A 6,700-nucleotide genomic window follows, 5' to 3' on the forward strand; every position below is an offset into this window, starting at 1 on the left:
AGTTTCGCTTTTATAAGTCGCCTTTCGATAGTGTTACATACTTTTATACTTAATCTTTACCACAATGCCGATGTCCCGCAAGCGAGCCTACATTGAGATTTTCAAGGTAATGTAAGGCGTCCACGAAGCAATTATGACAATAGTACCACGTTTTAACTGATAGCCAACCGTTAAAAGGTTGAAGTTGCATAACACATTTTGTAACGTCATGTAACCCTTCTCATGTTCTACCAGTGTGATTTAGCTGAAATAATAACAGGGGTAGAATTTAATATTTTAAGCCACTATCCATTTTCGGCAAGTTGGTAAAACTTCAACTTGCCAAATCAGAAATTAGCTTGCCGCTTTTAAAGTAAAATTTTTAGTGTCACTGTAGTGTAGAGTATTTATTTTTCAGAATTTGGCAATTTTTGCAAATGAAAACGATTAAAGTATCACTTTCTTTGGATTGATAGGCTTACTATAATGTATAAGTAGACTAAATGACATGAAATAAGTCACTGTCTCAAGGTCGATATAGTACTGTTTGGACGTCTGGTTCTCTGTCTATATAATTGAGAATAACAACTGATGCACATGCTTGCCAAAAATTCCAAGTAAAATATTTTTCAACTCGCCATTTCAAAAATCAACTAGCATTTGGCCAGTTGGCGAGTGTTAATTTCGAACCCTTAATATGTCTGAAATGATCCTGATATGGTCATGACCAAGTGTACTCCAACAATGTTAAAGGTATAGCACGACATGACAATTTTGGAACATTACGTCGTGTCTAACCTCTAACTTCCGATAGGCCATTTACCCAATGCTGAGGATAACATTTTCAAAGTTTGGATTGTGAAAATATAAAACATTTAAATCATATTTAAATCGTCATCAATGTCAAATACCTACCTCTTTTTCATAATTCAACAAGTATTTTGACAAAATCAGCCGTAAAATTCATCTAAAACAAATATTTACATCTCCTAACGTAAACTTTCATGACCCAGACAAAAATTCATGATGAAAGCGATCCGGCCGATAAATAGAAAAAACGAAATGCAAAGTCCCCAAAACGCTTGATATGCCTTTACTTTTACTTGCATTCTGCCCGCTTGAATTCACATTCCGTTTTTTGTAGTAACCAGCCACCATATTTAAAACTAAGTCAAAATATTACGGAAAGGATTCATCATATCTAATCCGCTAAAATACTACTTTAAGAGGCCTCAAGTTATGGGTTTCCTAGATAAAAGGGATAATTGATACCTAAACTGAAAGTACACATCCATGTTATCACTGTTAGAGCTATAAATATCGATATTATTGCACTTTTCATTCCACCTTCTTCTGACGTCGGAAGCTGCATCAAAGAAATGACCCTTCGGAAATGAGAGTCAACAGTCAGCAAAATAACGTCCGATAAAAAAACGGCTGACCAGTCGACTCTCATGTTATGGGAGTAGACCAAGTGTTGTTATTTTTCGGGTCGATCCCAAATTCAAGATGACCGCCACAGCTGCAATTTTGAAAACACATTTTGAATTTCTTCTCGGGTTTCTACAAGTGTTTATTATTTGGGTGAAACTTGAAATGATCCTGACATGGTCCGGACTAAGTGTTGTTTTTTTTTGGGTTGATCAGAAATTCAAGATGGTTGCCACAGCTGCCATCTTGAAAACACATTTTGAACTTCTTCTCAATTTGCAAGTTCTACCAGTGAGATTTGACTGAAACTTGCATGAAATGATCCTGACATGGTCCTGACAGTGTTATTATTTTTCTGATCAATCCGAATTCCAAGATTGCCACCATCTTGAAAACACATTTTAAACTTAATTCTTTTCAAGTCAATTTTCAATTCAAAATATTTTATTGTATATATAAATTATACACAATGGGATTGGGTAACAGGCAGTGAACAGGCTTTGAATTATATATTAATGAATCAGGGAGCATTTAAATTTGAGTAAAGATAGTAAATTATATGGGAAGATGTATGCATAATTTGTTATTAATTGCGTTTATTAATTAATAGTTAAATATATGACTGAATATATCACCATCTAGTCCAGCTGGTTTATTTTTATTAAAGATGCTCCACCGCTGACAAATGGTATTTTTTCACTATCAAAAACAGGAGCAGCCGATTTAGTATTTTTCTTCTGTTACAAAATTTACTTGCTTTACACGATTACCACCATTGAAAAGTTTGAGCTTCTAATTTTACTTCAAGTTAAAAATAAGAAAAACAATTAATTGCATCCCGAAAAAATTCCTTGGCACTATATTCTATATGAAATGAAGTACTGATTGAACATGCACCAAAGGCGAAATAAATTATTTTATTATTATTTATTGTGTTAATTAGGCATATATATACACGTTTAAACACAAATTATTGTTCGAATGATGAATATCATTTATGCTCTGTCGGCGGTGGAGCATCTTTAATGATTTGAATCTTGTAATATCAGAGAGTTTTACATGACTAAGGGGAGGTAAATCCTGTTGATGAGTATCATCTATATACTATATACCTGGTAGTTAGATATTGAGATGAATAAATTATTAAAGGCATCAGCTTTCTCTAATTGATGGATTAAAATTTTATTATTAATTTTAAAGGTGGTGACTTTTTAACTTTAGTGAAGAAATTGATTTGGTCATTCTCTACCACTTACCTGGAGGGATAGATTTATCAATTAGAGAGTTTTGTAGTTTAGTAATATAATTAGTTTTAGCTTTTCTTATAAGATCGATAGATTTATTCCGAATTTCCCTAAAAGCTTCCCAGTCCTGAACTTGATTTCTATTACATGCTTTCCTGTGAATTCTGTTTTTTTCCTAAGACATAGCCTAATTTCATTATAGTTATCCACGGTTTATCAGATGGGCAAATTGTAACAGTTTTGCAAGGAATATATTTGTCAATAACATCACTAAGAATTTGAATAAGTTTTTCATTTATGTCATTAACCTCATTTGAATGGCCAATTAGAGTATCCCAGTCTATGGATTGTAATTCGTTATTAATGAAATCCCAGTTGGCACTTTCAAATTGATAAAAAGTTTTTTTGAAAGATTTTTCACGCAGTGTTTTGAAAACAAGATTTAAAAGAATAGTACAATAGTCACTACAAGTTGGAGGTAGTACCTCAGTGTTACTAACAATGTTAGGATTGTTTGTAAAAAATATATCAATACTTTCAGCAGATGTGTCAGTTATGCGTGTTGGTGTTTGGATTAGGCTGTCTAGTTGGTATTTTGTTAAAATAGTCTGTAGATGTGAAGTGGTAGGGAGTCTCATCATGTCCTGATTGATGTCACCAGTAATGATTACATTAGTGTTCAAGTTAATCAAGTTTTCGATATAAGATCATCAAAATGTTGCCAATAGTTAACTCTGGTGTTAGGTGGATGATAGATGCAACACAAACGATTTTTTATTAAGAATTTTGCTCTTCTATAACTAAATTTTCAATACTGGGGTTTTCCAGATCAGTTCATCTGGTAGATATTTTAAGTTTTCTTTTAAAGTTTTACCGGTGCAATTTGGAAGAAACTTGCCTAAATTGATCCTGATATGATCTTGACAAATTGTTGTTAAATCTCTGGTTGATCATAAATCAAGGATGGCTACCTTAACACCATATCTAATAAATTTCCTATATGGCTTTTGCCAAGGAAGTCAGACGACTGATAAGGCCCTTGGGCCTCTTGGTTAAGCTTCAATTTCACTTACTTTAAATTAAATGGAAACTGAAAATATTTATTCAAGCCATGTTGGTTTCAATACCAATATCTTTTGCAAATTGATTTATGGCTTACTTTGTAGAATGTTATTATGAAAGGCTTGTCCAAATCTGTTTCCGTTAAGCGCCCCTTAATTGCTTTAATATTTTAATCGCCCTGGGCGCTTTTTGGGTCAAATATGGTTATACATTAATTATGTCTAGTCTATGTATACCTGATCTACTAGAAAGGGAAGGAACTTTGGTAGATCAGTATAAGTCATGACCAGATCTGGATCTGCTGATAGGCATGGTGCAACTAAATGTACATGTACATGTATTTTACATGACCAGATCTGGATCTGCTTATAGACTTGGAACAACTATATGTACATGTACACGTATTTTACATGACCAGATCTGGATCTGCTAATAGACTTGGTACAACTATATGTACATGTATTTTAGAGATGTAAACTCTAGAAACAGCATATAAATAAAATATCTTTAAGTTTCAATCCAGTGTTATATATAACAAACACTTGCCTGTTAAGCCCACATGAAGGAATAGGAAGTCACACAGTATCAAATTTACTGAAAGACCTGAATTAGTAACCAGATTCAGGGCTTTTTCGAGGGGCGTTTTGTGGCAGATAATGGCCCCATTTCCAATTTATGCTAAAGTCCCAAAAAATACAGTTTACTCCTGGAAAATTTCCTTCCCAATTTACCAAAATAAGTTAAAAAGGCCCCTTTCCAATTAGGTGTAAAAAAGCCGAAATTAGATAAAAATTACTCAACATTTTTTCCCTTTACAGATGGGAGCATATATGGCATTTCCATTATGTGTATACCTAGCTGCTAATAGACAGTACATGTATGAGGGCATGATTGATCAGAAGTTAAAGGTGAGTTTGTAGTGGGGTCATTGATAATATTCCCATCCTAAAACTCTACATACATGAACATGTTCATCGTATACTACAGATTCAACAGTTCCTATAATTGTATCGTATTTCATCTATGATTTATCATTACTTATTTAGTCTGAAGATTAATGGGTGTTTCCAATTGGAAGATCGAGTGATGTAAAATGTTTACTTTAAAAAAGAAAACATGCAATTTGCACTAATTTGTATGACATTTCATCTGTAATTAACAGTACTTGCCTAGACAAACCACACTTTTCTTTCCTATAGGACTGCCCCTCCCTCCTCAAAACTCTTCAATTTTTAGCTCACCTGGCCCGCAGGGCCGGTGAGCTTATGTCATGGCGCGTCGTCCGTCGGCGTCCGTCGTCCGTCGGCGTCCGTCGTCGTCCGTCTGTCCGTCAACATTTCCTTTAAATCGCTACTAGTCATAGAGTTCTGCATGGATTGTAACCAAATTTGGCCACAAACATCCTTGGGGGAGGGGGAACAGAACTTGTATAAATTTTGACTCTGACCCCCCGGGGGCAGGAGGGGCGGGGCCCAATAGGGGAAATAGAGGTAAATCCTTTAAATCGCTACTAGTCATAGAGTTCTGAATGGTATGTAACCAAATTTGGCCACAAACATCCTTGGGGGAAGGGGAACAGAACTTGTATAAATTTTGGCTCTGATCCCCTGGGGGCAGGAGGGGCGGGGCCCAATAGGGGAAATAGAGGTAAATCCATTAAATCGCTACTAGTCATAGAGTTCTGAATGGAATGTAACCAAATTTGGCCACAAACATCCGTAGGGGAAGGGGAACAGAACTTGTATAAATTTTGGCTCTGATCCCCCGGGGGCAGGAGGGGCGGGGCCCAATAGGTGAAATTGAGGTAAATCCTTTAAATCGCTACTAGTCATAGAGTTCTTTATGGAATGTAACCAAATTTGGCCACAAACATCCTTTTTGGAAGGGGAACAGATCTTGTATAAATTTTGGCTCTGGCCCCCCGGGGGCAGGACGGGTGGGGCCCAATAGGGGAAATAGAGGTAAATCCTATAAATCGCTACTTGTCCTGGAGTTTTGCTGGGATTGTGACCAAATTTGGCCATAAACACCCTTGGGAGAAGGGGAACAGAACTTGTATAAATTTTGGCTCTGACCCCCTGGGCGCAGGAGGGGTGGGGCCCAATAGGGGATTTAGAGGTTAATATTAAAATTCCTTAAGAAAAGAAACAATGAACCTGTATTCAGAACATTACTTGGCATTACAAACCAGGTGAGCGATACAGGCCCTCTGGGCCTCTTGTTTGAAAAATAATTTCATGTCTTGAAAAGTCCAACATAAACTGCTGTTCGTTGTCAGACAGTTCATGTATGTATTTATTGAAAATTTAAGATATTTCCTTGTAATGGAAGTTGTCAATGACTCAATATCAGTATCATCTTGGTGTCCCACTGATAGTCATTTATTATGGTCAAGGTGCCCTATTCTGAATCAGCACCGGTACCTGCATACCCTTTTTTTCCTGTGAAAAACATTGATATAAATATATATTATGTACTACCTGGTATTTGATTTTTGACTTGTCACTAACACTCAAATAATAAAATCCGGTCTATAATGATGTAGCTGGTATATATTATTTGTACATAGTGATATGACAGTCTTTTACATTCAGCTGATCTGACGTTATTGAGTGGCAGACCAGTAAGTCCGAGGTGACGGGTTTAATCCTGCCCAGCTGGCAGCACATTACTCTATCCTGTTACAATGACATTTTTAAGAATTCCCTGAAATTAGAAATTCTCCACGTTAATCTTATAGGACTCAACTGAGCAGATAATTATTTTCAAAAATTTTGATGTATTGAATTTTCCCAATTTAACTTAAGTACAAATCATTGAATGATACATGCAGGCATCAAACAGGTTTTTATACATTTATGTGCAAGTATGAAATGGAAATTGGACAAATATATATAGGAAGATTATAGTAGGGAGACAGTTAGAAAGAGAAAAAACATAAAATTGTCTATGACAAAACATGTACTTAAACACAGATCTCTACT

The sequence above is a fragment of the Argopecten irradians genome, chromosome 6, assembly GCF_041381155.1.
Source record: "Argopecten irradians isolate NY chromosome 6, Ai_NY, whole genome shotgun sequence".
Lineage (NCBI taxonomy): Eukaryota > Metazoa > Mollusca > Bivalvia > Pectinida > Pectinidae > Argopecten > Argopecten irradians.